The following is a 15,492-nucleotide window of genomic DNA, read 5'->3' as shown; positions in this document are numbered from 1 at the left end:
TTTAATTCCTTATATACTTAATTTCTGTTTTTCTCTGTTCACAGAAGTGCTGCAGGTGTGTGATGCGACAATGTGTGAATCCTCATAATCTGTTTTTTAAGATTCTTTTTGCGCATATAAAGCTTAAAGCACTGAAAGAAAAATGAGCTTTGGTTGTCGGTCAGGAAAATAATATAACAAACAAAATGCTGTCATTCAATTTTCTGCATTTGTCTATGTTGCACACAAGTTCAGGCTAACTAAAAAACTTGCGTACATGAGCTAAGACCTGACGTGAGATTTGATTGTACCCACTGCTCACGTCCATATTGATTAATTCCAAGTTTTGTGTAGAAATGACAGTGCACCCAATTTTCTATCGTATGTTCATTTTGTAAATGAGGCCCAACATTAATGTAAAGGTTTACATCCCATAATGATGGTCAGTTATATTGTTTGAAGGTAATGATAACGACATCTTGTGTAGTAACTGACAAAGGATCATTGATTAATGGTCACATTATCATTGTTTCATCCTTTCTTATTCAAGTATTTCAATGGCTCTTGATCATTAAACATTTATGAATCAAAATAACCAATTAAAGGCAGAACAAAATTGGACTCTAAACATACAAAAACATGAAAGAATCTGCTATATAGTTACATTATCAGTAACATATGAATCCATGTACAAATCAAACCTCAGTATGTTGAGTTGACAGTTTGGACTCTTCAGTCCAGCACACAGTAACTTCACTGCTGAATCCTGCAGGTCATTGTTACTTCCAGCTCTACTCAGGTTTCCAGCTTTCACAGTGCTGAATTGTGAGATTAGAGGAGAGGACTTTTGATGATGTTCATAAGAAGTTACCCCAAAGCCAACAATTTCAAACAGTGCTGCAAACAATATTCACCTGAAATTATACACCCTAGAGATAAGTCAACAAGCCAACCAATCTGTAAAAAAAAGGGGGACTTTGGTAAAAAACCTCAAAAGCATGTTCAACAAAATTACACTCAATGTTTATTGGATGCTATTGTTGTACTTTATTTCTTTCCTAAACCTTAAACTGTATAACAGAAAAGAATAAACTGCTTTTACACTTGACATTCTGTCCTGCTCATGTCCCTGTATATTCACTCTCTGGACTTTACAGCGGTTAAACATCCTCAACGACTTAAAAGTTATTGCCATCATTTATTAAACTTTCCCAAATACATGAGTAAATTTGGAGTACTAATATATTTATTCTGTGTACAGGAATGTCATGGGATCTTTGGACTTTATTCTCGGGTTTGGCAGCAACACATTGCAAAACAGACTTATTGGTCATATGCCTTAAAAAGATCTTTCATATAGGGGCGGTTTCCCGAACAGAGACTAAACCTAGTCCTAGACTAAAATGGCCCTTTAAACCACATTTACAGATCTGCCACATCTGCCTTCTCTGTCACGGTTTTAAATAGTCTTAGACTTAGTCTAGTCCAGAATTTAATAGGCTTCCTGGAGGAAGACTAGAGCTACTTCAGTACTAAATTGAGGCTTAAATTAAACCTACCAGGAGGCAGGTTTAACTTCAGATTAACATTGTGTTTTCAGTCTTTACATATCAAAATTATTTGTACCCTTGGTAGATATGAACAAAGAAGTGTGTGAAAATAAATCTGCACTGTTAATCATTTTGATCTTTTATTTAAAAAAAAAAAATCAACTAAGTAAAATGGAAGTGAATGTAAATCATTCTAAAAGGTTTTTATTTATTTATATCTCTAATTGGCCACAATTAACAGCACCCTTTTATTCAATACTTTTTGCAACATCCTTTAGCTAATTTAACAGCTATGAGTCTGTCCTATAATGCTTGATGATTTTAGAGAACAAGAGATCAGAATCCATTCCTTCATCCAGATTCACTCCAGACCCTTTAGATTCCCAGCTCCATGATAAACTCTTTCCTCTTTAGTTTTCGAGAGGGTTCAGGTCAGCAAACTGGGACAGCAATAGTAGAACCTGTATTTTGTGCTCAGTGACCCATTTTTGTGTTAATTTTGATGGTCCTTTTGGATCATTGTTCTTTTGGAAGATACAACTATGGCCCATTATAAGCCTTTCTGACCTCAAGACTATTTTCTGTAATTCTGCAACTGTGATACTTGGAGAGTCTTTGGCCACTCAAACTATCTTCCTCACATTGCATTAAGACAGTATAGACAGTCAATATACTGTAAGAAGATTTGTAACATTTCCTGTTGACTGGAACACCTTAATTATTGTCCTAATGGTGGAAATTAAATATTCAATGCTTTAGCTTTTTTTCCCTATTTATTTATGTATTTATTTATTTATTTGTTTGTTTGACTATTTTGTGCCATTTTCTTGACTTCACTTTTTTTTTTAAAAAAAAAAAAAAAAAAAAAAAAAAGCTCAACAATCTGTTGCTGCACATCAGAACTATATTCTTTGTTTTTTCTCATTGTGATGGATGATAAAGGGAACTGGTCATTTTTTTCCCTCATATTTATAGTACTGTAAAAAAGGAAGTCATGGCTGAATAATTTCATGTTCCTATAGTCACCCTGGTGTTCTAAAAAATGCAGGGAGACCAGGGAGTGTTGTAACACAGGGTTAGTTGTAACACTGTCAGTTTTACAGGTCAGAAAGGAGCTGTGGTGATGTCATCAATATCATACACTCCATTCACATTTTTAATGTTACAGGAGAAGTGGCATCTGAATGTGAGCAACACTGTAGATTTTATGACCAAAAAACTGATTTTCAGGAAAGAATTAGTAATTTTTTTCATTAAGATTAGTTTTTGCCTAGCAATCATTGTGTTGTAAATACAATTATTTTACTTACGTAGCTGTTTCTCTAGTTTAATTTGGCACTTTGCATTCATGCTAACTTAAAACTCACAGCACATGCTAAAACAGTTTGCTATGTTATGGCTGTTTGGGGTGGGGATAGCAGTGGTGGGCAGTAATGAAGTAGTTGTACTTCGTTACTGTACTAAAGTACATTTTTCAAGTATCTGTACTTTACTGGAGTAGTTTTATTTTGACTAACTTTCACTTTTACTTCACTACATTCCAAAGCGTAAGATCGTACTTCTTACTTCACTACATTTCATAAACATCTCGTTGCTCCTTATAATACATAACGTGCTCTGAGACGCAGAAGCGGTGTCTGATTCATGAACAAATTGATTCAAACTGATTGAACACCAAATGATTAATTCACGAATTGGAATGATCCGATTGCAGCTGTTCTCTCCAAATGTTTTTATTCAACCACCTGGATAGATTACATCTGAAGGAAAAAGAAAGGATGTGATGTTCAGAACATGGTAACTACAGCGGCTCAGTTGTTCATCAGACCATTGCCAATCCCATCCCCACATCTTAAGCAAGCAGAAAAATGTATGTTTTTTATTTTATTTTATTTTTTTATTTATAATTGCCTTTGACTGATTACATAATTGTGGCATTTGTAATTGTAATCACGATTAGAAATTCAATTAATTGTGCAGCCCTAAGTGGTGTGTTAATTGTCTTAATGTTTAATCAGTTAAAGCATTTCTATCTTCTTTTTATTCAGCTACAGCGATCGCTAGATGCCTTTGTCCATATTAAGGATTTTCTGTAACGTCTGTGAAACTTAAATCTTATGAAACAGAATCTTAAAAAATATACTGCAATATAAATTTTTGACCAGGAAGGGATAATGTTTATGATTAAAGATTATGAGGCCACATGAATAAAAATAAATAATTATATTAATGGTAAGAAAGGATTATTTATTTACAATTTAATGGTGACTAAGAATATTGAGTCAATCAAAACAGGAGCATACTGTGGCTATTTTAACCTGTTTAAACGAAACCAATGAACAATGAACACAGGCATATCACCAAAGATACATCACAGCTGATGTGCCAATAATAGTGCACATCCCTAGTTTTTAATGTTTTCTTAAAAGATATAATTATATTTTATGCTTATGAACACAAGACCAAATAATACTCTTCACCTCCATCAACCATCAAAATGTAACAAATGTATGTTCATATTTTTACACTTACAGAGCTTTTCTGCAGTTCCTCACAGCAGGTAACAGTCTCCATCGACACTCTCTTGAGTTGAAGTTGTACTTGTTAAGGTCAAGCTCATCCAGCACCTCCTCTGACATCAGGATCATGTTTGCCAAAGTTGAGCATTGTGTAAGAGAAAGACTTTCACTTTTTGTTTTAGAATTTAAAAATGCCTGCATTTCTTCAACAACAGAGTTATCCTTCATCTCAATCAAGCAGTGTGACAGATTTATCCATCTGTCAGGGCTGACATTGTTATGTTGATCTTGTTTGAGATTGTAGATTATTTTATTGATGCTCTCTGGGTTTTTCTCTGTGTGTATCAGTACATCCTGTAAGAGTCTCTGATTGGACTCCAGTGAGATGCCATGAAGAAATCGAAGGAACAGATCCAGGTGTCCATTTTCACTGCTCAAGGCTTTATTCACTGCTCCCTTCAGAAACTCATCCAGAGGAACATTTTCACACTGAGTTCTGTCCATTTCAGTCAGGAACATTTTCAGAACCTCACTGTTCTTGTGTAAATAGCAGTAAAACACATACAGTGCTGCAAAAAACTCCTGAAAACTCAGATGTACAAAGCTGTAAACCTTCCTGTGATAAATCACAGATTCCTCCCTAAAGATCTCAGTGCAAATCCCAGAATACACTGAGGTGTCAGTGACGTCTATGCCGCTCTCTCTCAGGTCCTCCTCATAAAAGATTACATTGCCCTTCATCAGCTGATTGAAAGCTACTTCAGCAAGTTTCACAATCATTTTGCGGTTGGACTGCAGGAGCTTTTTTGGATCTATCTCTTCATATTTCTGGTTCCTCATATGTGTTTGAATGAGCAGGAAGTAGATGTACATTTCAGTCAGAGTTTGAGGGATTTCTGCACTGAGATCTTGTTTCAGGAGGTTTTGAAGCACAGTGGCTGAGATCCAGCAGAAGACGGGTATGTGACACATGATGTGGAGGCTTCTTGCTCTTCTGATGTGTGAGATGATTCTGCTGGCTTGATGCTCATCACTGATTCTCTTCCTGAAATATTCCTCCTTCTGAGGGTCATTGAATCCCTGAATTTCTGTCACACGGTTGATGTATTTAGAGGGGATCTGATTGGCTGCTGCTGGTCTGGTGGTGATCCAGATGAGAGCAGAGGGAAGCAGATCTCCTTTCATGAGGTTTGACATCAACACACTCACTGATGAAATCTCAGTCACATCAGAAACTTTCTGACTGTCTGAAAACATCAATGAAATTCTGCTTTCATCCAGACCATCAAAGATGAACACAACTTTACAATCATTATAAATCTTTGAGTCCAGGTCTTGAAGTTCAGGATGAAAGTCAAGCAGAAGTCTGTGAAGACTGTACTGATGATCTTTAATCAAGTTCAGCTCTCGAAATGGAAGCACAAACATGAAATCTACATCCTGATTGACTTTTCCTTCGGCCCAGTCCAGAATGAACTTCTGCACAGAGACGGTTTTTCCAATTCCAGCGATGCCTTTAGTAAGAACAGTCTTTATTTTGGTCTTTATTTTCTTTCTTCTCTCTTGTCTTCTCCTCATATCCTTGTTCAGGTAAAGGATTAAAGATGTCATTGCAGTTGATTGGAGTGTCTTGGAGTGTCCTGTAACTTTTCTCCATCTGTAGCACCTCATGTTCTTCATTCACCCCTTTACTTTCTCCCTCTATGATGTACAGCTGTGTGTAAATCCTGTTCAGGAGGGTTTGATTCTCTTGTAGTTTGATTCCCTCAAATAAGCTCTCATACTTGCTCTTCATGTTGGTTTTGTGCTGGTCTTTGACTCTCTGCAGATCATCATGCACTGGTTGGTGAGAACTGAGCTGCAGATCTTCTGTGTCATGATGACTGATGTGACAGTGACAGTGTGAGGACTTGCATTTCTGACAGGACACACATCTGATCTGGTCATCTCTCCCACCACTGAAAAGACATTAAGATGAACACACAGACATAAACAAACTTAATAAAATATATTAATCAAAATAGAGAAATATTTAAATGTCTCTTTACATGTCTAACTTAACCAAAAAAAAAATACTGTTCATTTGACAAACTGTAATTATTAGCATTCTATATGTTGTGTCAATTTAATTCCCAACATTGCAAATTAAGTTCTGTTCTACAACCAGCATTGTTTATTACACACTGTAGACCAGAGATCCTCAATTACTTTTCACAGAGAGTCAGTTTTACAGACCATCATGGTCTATGTGCATAAACAACACAAAACTAAACTGTTCAGTCCAAAAAAAAGAAATCTTTTTTCAGTGTTTACTCTATTTCACACTCCTATCACACAGTGTAACATCCAGTGTAGAGAGAGGCTTTTTTTTTTTGTTGATTGTGTGCAGTGTAGACATGGTGCACATTTTTTAGTGGTTTTCATGCCAACAACAAGCTTACAGTGACAACATACTGACATAGTGACTTCAGCACGGGACCACAGGACAAACATTCATCTCTCACAGTCTGGATGTAGACTTCAGACTGAACCCCCACTATAGATTAATGATGCAAATTTGTATATATCTAATATCTAAATTCTTATTTTTTTTTTTTTCAGAAAATCATCTTCGTTATTTTTAGTTTTCGATTTTAAGTAAGATTATTTTGCTTATCCCATTGGCAGATTATTTTGCTTGTTTTAAGAAAAAACTCAATTTTGACTTTTTTTTTTTTTTTTCTGAAAACAAGACAAATTTTACTTGTCTAGAAAATGCTTCTTGATTTAAGAATTTTTAGATATTTGGACTAGAAACAAGACGAAAACTCTAAGTAGGAAAGCATTTTTTGCAGTGCACCATTCAAGGATAAACACCTTTATATGATTAAAAGAAGTTTGAGCGACAGCTACAGTCTACAATCAACAAGGATTGTTGTTAAGATGTTACATGAACTTAGGGCAAATAAACCACTGTAAATCTTCATTTCAGCACTCAGATTTTTGAAGCAGCTGATGGGCAAAATACCTAAGTGCCTCGGATACTGGTCGAGTTCGAGACTGGCACTGGGTCTTATAAGTGGAGTTAACATGTGGCAAATTTAATTAAATGGGTATGATTATGAAAGGCACATTACTCCCAATAAAAGGTCTAACAGCTAAAAATGCATATCTAAAGAAAGAACTGTCTGCCCACCTTATATTTCCTGTAAGAGCGGATGTGCCCATTTGTCAATTTTATGTGCTTTATGTGGCTTTCAACCACTAGTCTGCAACACTGCAACATTAAACACCATAATTTTATTCTAATGTAGAGGTCTTCACGAGTTCACTTAGATTCAAGACCCGAGCGGGTTCAGGTCCAAAATATCTACAAGTGCCTCGGATACTGGTCGAGTTCAAGACCGGCACCGGGTCTTGGGTAAGACAAGTTTAGAGTGGTTTGTTTTGAGCATCATACCATTAATGACAGCAGACAGACCTGCTCAAATGCCTCTAAACAGATGATATAAGTTTTAAGATTAGGGTGGAATTCATTGTTTTAAATTCAGAAACACATACTGTTCATCAGTTGTTAGCTGGATTACAAAACTTCTAAATGCTTCTGGTGTATGTCAATTTTTAGTTGTTATTCTCGCTCTTCTAAAGAATTCTATTCAGAGCAGAAAAAAATCTTTTGGATGTTTGTCAGCAGGCATCTGAGAGTTTAACTAATCTTTTATTATTAAGATTAATGTAAAATCACATGACAAAACAATCTCTGAATCAGCTCTGCCTTGGTTATTTGCATAAACCTGTTACCCTCAGTTGACCATTAAAATCACTTCACTGGGACACAATACAGACAGATTTAGAGCTTTAGTGGGTGAGCAGCAAGATCATCTTCCTTCTTTTCTTTATACAGTGATTTTAAATTATGAAATTAATTTAAATGATTCCATAGCCAAGTTTCACTACAGCAAATAGTTGAGGAACTAGATGACACTCACACAGCAGGTCCATCACTGAGAACAGGGGGCTGATGCATGGAGATGTTACTCTTCATAGACACACAGCTGAATCCTGGAGATGCTGCTCTACGAGTGTCTACAGGAGTGTCCTGCTCTTTCTCCTCATACACACTCATTTCACAGGCAGGTTTCTCCTCCTCCCTCTCCTCATAGACACTCATTTTACAGGCTTTTCTGCTTCTTTTCCTGCTGGATGAGACTTGATTTCAGGCCTGTATGTGGAGTCAGAGAACATAAATTATACACTAAATTTAAGTGTATTGAATTTTGTACTGAATTTTAGACAGTTAAAATACTTATTAAAAGGATTATTTTTTCAGGATTATTAGAAAAACTTTTACTGGTTCACATACAACTCTGCAGTCTCTTCACAAAAAATTAATTGTTTTACAACACTGCTATGCATAAAATTATAATATAAGTGAATATGAAAGTTCACTCTTTGCCAAAAGGTGGCAGTGGTAGAACAGCAGAATTATAGCTGCTACATAAAGTAAACACTACATTTTTACAGGCATTATATGGAGGTAATATAATAGGGAAAGAAAATGCCATTAAAACATTCCTGGCCAAAATGTGAGTTTACACAGTTTATGATGTAATTTACACAAAACATTCGTAAAGTACAGAAGTACAGAAACCAAATAATAAAGATGACTCCGAAGACAACAAGATGCTGGGCAGTGTCAAGTTGTGGAAAAAACTGTTTTTGCATTGCCTTCCTTTTGATCCCAACATTTAGGAAAGAGTGGATGAACTTTATTTTTAATGAAGTTCCAGACCGTGTCAGTAAAAACTCAATCATTTGTTCACTTCTTTTTCCCATGGATTCATTTGCAAACAAGGCAGAATTCGATATGAGTATTTATGTGTTTTTAACGTAAATCACAGCAGCGTCCATCGGTGAAGGATGTAGACTGTCAAACATACACAAGTTTTAGCCAATCATAGCAGTGGGTGTTTACTTCCTAGTCTACAATCCACCACACCTATTCAAACATGTTAAAAACAGGACAGGAAAAAGCCTATTACTTCTCAATTTTGATTTAAAAGTCTTGATAACAGTATAAGTGGACCTCAGAGAACAGTGCAAAATAAAAAAACAGATGCAGTTCATGACTCTTTAAAGTGCAATTATCACATTTAAGCAATATTATGATTTCAGTACCTCTGGAACACAGTGACTAAGGCTGATGTTACACAGAGCAACTTTTTGAGCAATGTTGCTGTCAACGGACAACAATGAGACACAGGGTCAATGACCGATCTAAATAATCTAGAAATAATCTAGAAATTTGTTCCCCATTATTAATGGGAAAGTGCCGGAGCATTGATAGCATCCTGATAGCTCATTTATATAACAGACAGTGTTGGGGAGTAACTAATTACATGTAATGGAATTACATAATTTAATTAGAAAATAAATGTAATTGTAATTAGTTACAGATACTGAGAAACAATATGTAATTAAATTACAGTTACTTTTGAAAAATGCCAGTGATTACAAAGGGGATTACATCTGAATTTTTTCACACACCCGCCCCCACTTACCGATTTAATTGACTTCTTTCATAAATTGCATTGACTGCTCTAAAATGAGACACCAATGTTTCAGGAGTTTAGGACACAGAATAGGACACGATTATTCCATAACTTTTATTTCCTATTTGGGTTTATGCATAAACTTTATTTTTTAAGATTGTTTTTTCCAAGGCATTGTTAGAAGCTAGTGTTTTCTGTCATAACTATGCAAACATTTGATTTCAAACCCAGTATCATAGCTATTAAACTATTTCTTGTTATGATGTTGTTTATGTTATGATCTTGTTATGACATATAGCGCGGTGACCCGAGTTCGATTTCCGTCTTGAAATACAAGCCCCCGCCCGCGCGTGATCATTCCCACATCTTCACGCTCAATCTTCTTCTGTCATCTGCAAACACTTTTATTTTTGTCAATCGTGAGGCGGGACTTGCTGTTTTAATTGTAATCTCAAACACCATTGGTTACCTCTTCTTTTCCGGAAGTCAGCTGTGATTGGATGCCTGTGCACGCAATACAACAGCACTGCTTTTATTCTCAAAGTGCTATTACTATTATTATTATTATTATTGTTATTAACAATTACGTCGGTTCGTGTAATCGTATCTCAAATGTGTTCGTGATCGTACAGCTTTCAAGAAATGTGAGTTTGCCATATTTTGCTGTATTTCTCTCTAAAGGCGTCTCCGTTTTTAAAGCATTTCATACGGATTAACGTAGTCGGATAAATTCTGCTTTCAGAACTGTCGCATCCGTAACACTGATTTTTTCCTCAGCAACAAAACACAAATTTATTGAAGAAAACAAAAAAGGCATATAATCTATGTTTTGTGAATTGAGAACCTTTTCTCCATCCGGCAGATATTGTTGCTTTTATCCTGATACTTTTCTCAGGGTTTTAGATAAATATAAATAGATTATACAAGTTATTGGTAATAAATACATTCTATGAGAAATTATGTCGGGCCTCTGAAACTGCCCAATTTTATCATGTGACCCCTCTGGAAAATTAATTGCCCAACCCTGATGCATTCTATAGACAATTTACATTTTCATTAAAACAGATATGTTATATTTATAGAAAAATAAATAACAACTTATATGCATCTGGTCTGTTAATGAAGCCATGTCTCATGTCTCATAAATTATGGATCCTCTTTTCACAGGCGTCACAGCTGACTTCCGGAAAAGAGGAGCTAACCAATGGCGTTTGAGATCACAATTAAAACAGCAAGTCCCGCCCCACAACTGACAAAAATAAAAGTGTTTGCGTGAGCAGGTGAGAGAAGATTGAGCGTCAGCATCAGTGGTGCGCTCGGTTATTAATGGCATTGATTTGCCGCCATAGTCGTGCATCATCAGCCTAAAATCTTAAGCTGACACACAGATATCCACCATAGATATATCTATACCTATAGCCAGTGTTGCCAGATTGTGCGGGTTGCCGCCCAATTGGGCTTCTTTTGATTGGCTTGGACCGGAGAATAATGCATTGGGCGGGTAGACAAAATTTGGGCTGCTTTAAAACAATTAAAAGCCGCCCAATCAGCTGCTTTTTTCTTCACTTATATCTTTAGTAATGTTATTTTAATATGTTTGAGCTCAAAGTATCACAGTAAAAAAATGTGTAGTGCAGTCATCAACATCATTTAACAGAGACCTGTCAATCAATTTACCATATTTTATGTTGGTGAGATGTGATGACTCGTGACAGGGTTTTGGAGCTATAAAGGGCAAGATTTTGAATGTGCAGATATATATTCATTCATTCATTTTATTTGAGTGATTGCAATGGCAAAGTGGCCTAAATATAAGTTACACGATAAAAAGTTTTAGAGTGACTTAAATCTCACAACGTGGATTACACATAGTGAGAGATGAATAGAAGATTTCTAAGTATAATTGTAACTGAAATAAGAGAACAGTTGAATGATTTAATAAAATCAAAACTGAATATGGGGACTATACGACGCTGTCCTGCATCAGAACATCTTTTAAACAGTCCAGACTATTCTTGGCATTGACAGCTGCTGGACTTGAACAGTTTTAACTGTGCAAAGTTCTGCATGATCTTCTAAAATGTGTACTTTATGAAATACGTGCTGTAGTTCTGTCTAAAGATAAAGCACAAGACAGCGGTAAGCACATTATTGTTGTTAATTGTTATTATTAAAATATTTCTGGGCATTTTAAGCATATTTTCTGACTCCCTTTAATGCATTTGCCCTGTTTTGATCCATATTCCTGTGAAACTGATTTATCTTTATTTTATTTTGTCATCTTTATTTTTTTAAGGAGATAAAAATGGTCCTTATCAACCTTGATTGACATGGCAATAAAATTCCATCACATTATTTTGGCTGTAAAAATTTTGGGCTGGTTTTTGTTGAAGTGGGCGGGTTTTGGTGAGCTTTTGGGCTGGAAATCGTCAACCTCTGGCAACACTGTTCAACGAGTGTATATCAGTTGTACACTCGAAATCAAAATGCATTGTGGGCAAAAAGTAGTGACCGAATGTAGGGAATGAAGTCGTTCACTCAGAATTCGGCCAGCACTACAAAATGGCCGACACCGGATATAGTACACTATATAGGGCAGGGATCCCCAAATCTGGACCCCGAGATCCACTTTCCAGCAGAGTTTAGCTCTAACCCCAATCAAACACACCTGAACATGCTAATCAGTGTCTTCAGGATCAGAGGTGTATAGTCCAGGGGTCAGAAAGTAGAAGTCCTGCCATATATTTGTTCCACCCATGAACTGATGAAATGATTTCACCAGAGGTGGAACCAAGTCCTTCAGTTCAAGTCACAAGCAAGTCTCAAGTCAAAAACCAAGTCCTTGAAGAGTTAAAGGTAATGAGATAATTAAGTGACTAATTAAATGATGATTGTGCATTAGTGATGAACACCTGCTGTTATTGAGAATTACAGAGGATCAGATGTTGATGTTTTATTGGTTAAGATGATGCTACCATCATGGAGATCAGTGTTTGCTTTAGTTGGGCTCCTGACTCTTTTTATAATTCAAAGTAATTCGCTTTTAAACAATTGCAACGTTGTATAATGGCAAGTGTTTACACATTGCTGAATCAAAAGCTTTTGAAAATAAGTTAGGTAACATGTTTTTTGATTGTAACAGACTTTTCAGAGAACCAAAGAAAAATGATATTTAACAAATGCCACTATAATGCTGAAATATTGGGGAGAAAACTTGCAGCAGCTCAAGCTTTTAGACATGAACACTTACCATATGATCCTCAACAGTGGTGGCAATAATTCTTCGTACTGCAGTGCATGATGGCCATTTTTACTATGGTGTTACCCAGCATGCATTGCAGCATTACAGATTTTGTTGATTGTCACCATTGTTGAGATTCATATGCTGGTTCTTGATGTCTGTGTGTGTCTACATATAACAAGAGCTAAAATACTTTGTGCCTTACATACAGCAGAATTTGTATTAATTTTTAACTATGTGAATGCTGAGCTTCACAGGACTTATTGTTCAAAACCTACACAACCTTACATGACGATCATTCACATGACTTAAAAGCAAAACATGATGACTAATCTACTACCAAAAGCTTCTGATTCAGCAATGTGCAAACACTTGCTGTGAAACAATAGCACATTTGCTTAGAAGCAAATTACTTTGAATTATAAAAAGGGTCAGGAGCCCAACTAAAGCAAACACTGATCTCCATGATGGTAGCATCATCTTAACCAATAAAACATCAACATCTGATCCTCTGTAATTCTCAATAACAGCAGGTGTTCATCACTAATGCACAATCATCATTTAATTAGTCACTTAATTATCTCATTACCTTTAACTCTTCAAGGACTTGGTTTTTGACTTGAGACTTGCTTGTGACTTGAACTGAAGGACTTGGTTCCACCTCTGGTGAAATCATTTCATCAGTTCATGGGTGGAACAAATATATGGCAGGACTTCTACTTTCTGACCCCTGGACTATACACCTCTGCAGGTAGGGGGAGTTTGATCAGGGTTGGAGCTAAACTCTGCAGCGCATTGGACCTCCAGGGTAAGATTTGGGGAACCCTGATATAGGGGATAGTGAGTGGTTTCTGACACAGCTCTGCTCTCTATTTTTTGGCTCTTGTTCCTGTTTCTTCGTTTGCCATTTTGAAGCAGTACTTACAACCTGGTTACGATCCTCCAGCGCGAAATGCGAATATTTGTAATGTTTCCCTTGGTCTTAAGATTTTGTTCAGGAGTGTACATGATTCTAATGCAAACAGACGCATTCAACAATTAACAAAAACTATTTCCCCAGGAGATAATTAATTATATTTTACTTCCGGAATTTGACTGTTGTTTTTGATTTACGACCGACAATCTGTTGGTCATGTAAGTGAATACAAAAACATAAAGATACCAAGAAAAAGGATGAATGTATTATTTCACTGTACACGTAAATATTATTGTTACGGTGCTGCTTAGAAGCCGGTGCACAGACACTGCTCATTACTAGAGCACCTGATATCACCTGGAGTAACGAAAAGACATTACATAAGTCTGAGTTTAACATGAGATCTGTTTAGACGCAAATAAATCGTATTGATATTATAGCTATGAAACCTAATAATGAACTTACCGTAATACGAGAAAGTACTTTTCTGATGTCGAGTCCTCCAAAATGGCGTGTAGACATGGATAAGATCAGGCTACTTTCGATTTCACTTCAGCTAAAAGAAACTGCGCCACACAAATGTAAATGAACGTGATGACGTTGCCCAGGTAAAGGGGTTGTGGCTAGAAGGGATACAGCTCCGACCGGAAACTAACAATGAAATGAATTGAGCAAGAGCTGTGTCCCTTCCAGCCTTTTTTTCCGGGTTAAGGCTAGAAGGGATACAGCTCTGGCTCTGGGCATGCGCACATCAATCAAACGTTATTTTTGTGACACTGTACAACAATAAAACTGTTTTTGTATTATAGTAAGGACTGTGTTTAGGGTTGGGGTAGGTGTAGACGTTAATAAAACACAATCTAATAGGTAGAAAAATTAATTTAATTGTTAGTTTTCGGTCAGAGCTGTATCCCTTCTAGCTACAACCCTGCAGGCTACTTGCTATCTAGAAGAAAAAAAGAAAAAAAAAAGAAAAATGAAATAAGTTCATTCATGTATCAATTTAATTAGGGCAATGTGGGACACATAAGCACTGATCTATAGCTACTACAAACAAGTCACGACATTAAGGCTCTGCTGATATTTGTGATGTATTTGTGATGTTATAGAGTGACACAATTAAACACATTTAAAGTTATTACTGTTACAGTTGAGGCTGCACTTGTGAGGCTTCACTTTCCTTGTTGTTCTCTTACAGTTCTTGTCAACAGAGGAGACACTCAGTAGTTTTTCTAGTGGCTGCATGTACACTATGCACTGGCTGTTAGACCTTAGTGGCTGTGAAAGGATTGTATTGGGGATTTATGATGCTGGATATATTATTGAATGCATTGTCATGAAATAGATGGTGCCCTTTTTATTAGTATTAGTTCATGTTGAACTCATGTTGAACTGATTTTATTTTCCACTCATTTTTCCAACTTTAATTTCATGTCTACAGTATATTCATATTCTTGTAATTATACGATTGGTAATGACAGAATGATTAGTTTTATTACTATTATTCACTTTTTCCACCAGATGGCGCCACGTCACTTAATTTCAGTCAGCGATATGACCTAAGAAATTTACTTTTTAGAAAGACCTGTGTGGTAATAGCCTGATATTTGGAAATAGTATTGTATCTTTTACATATTTTAAATATATTCGAGTCTACTAAAATAATTTCCAGAAGTCCTCCTCAAGTCCAAGATATTTTCAAGAGCATTAATACTCCGACTCTAATGAGATGATCTTGATTTGTCATAGAAAATAT

At 36.1% G+C, this 15,492-nt stretch overlaps 1 pseudogene; it reads right to left on the bottom strand.

Annotated features, from left to right (window-relative positions):
• Positions 1-4,057: 4,057 nt before the first annotated feature.
• LOC127160644 (protein NLRC3-like) lies at positions 4,058-8,241 on the bottom strand (annotated as a pseudogene).
• Between the last annotated feature and the right edge of the window lie 7,251 nt (positions 8,242-15,492).

Source organism: Labeo rohita, unplaced genomic scaffold (assembly GCF_022985175.1).
Source record: "Labeo rohita strain BAU-BD-2019 unplaced genomic scaffold, IGBB_LRoh.1.0 scaffold_410, whole genome shotgun sequence".
NCBI classification, from domain to species: domain Eukaryota; kingdom Metazoa; phylum Chordata; class Actinopteri; order Cypriniformes; family Cyprinidae; genus Labeo; species Labeo rohita.
This window is presented reverse-complemented; position numbering and strand designations above follow the sequence as displayed.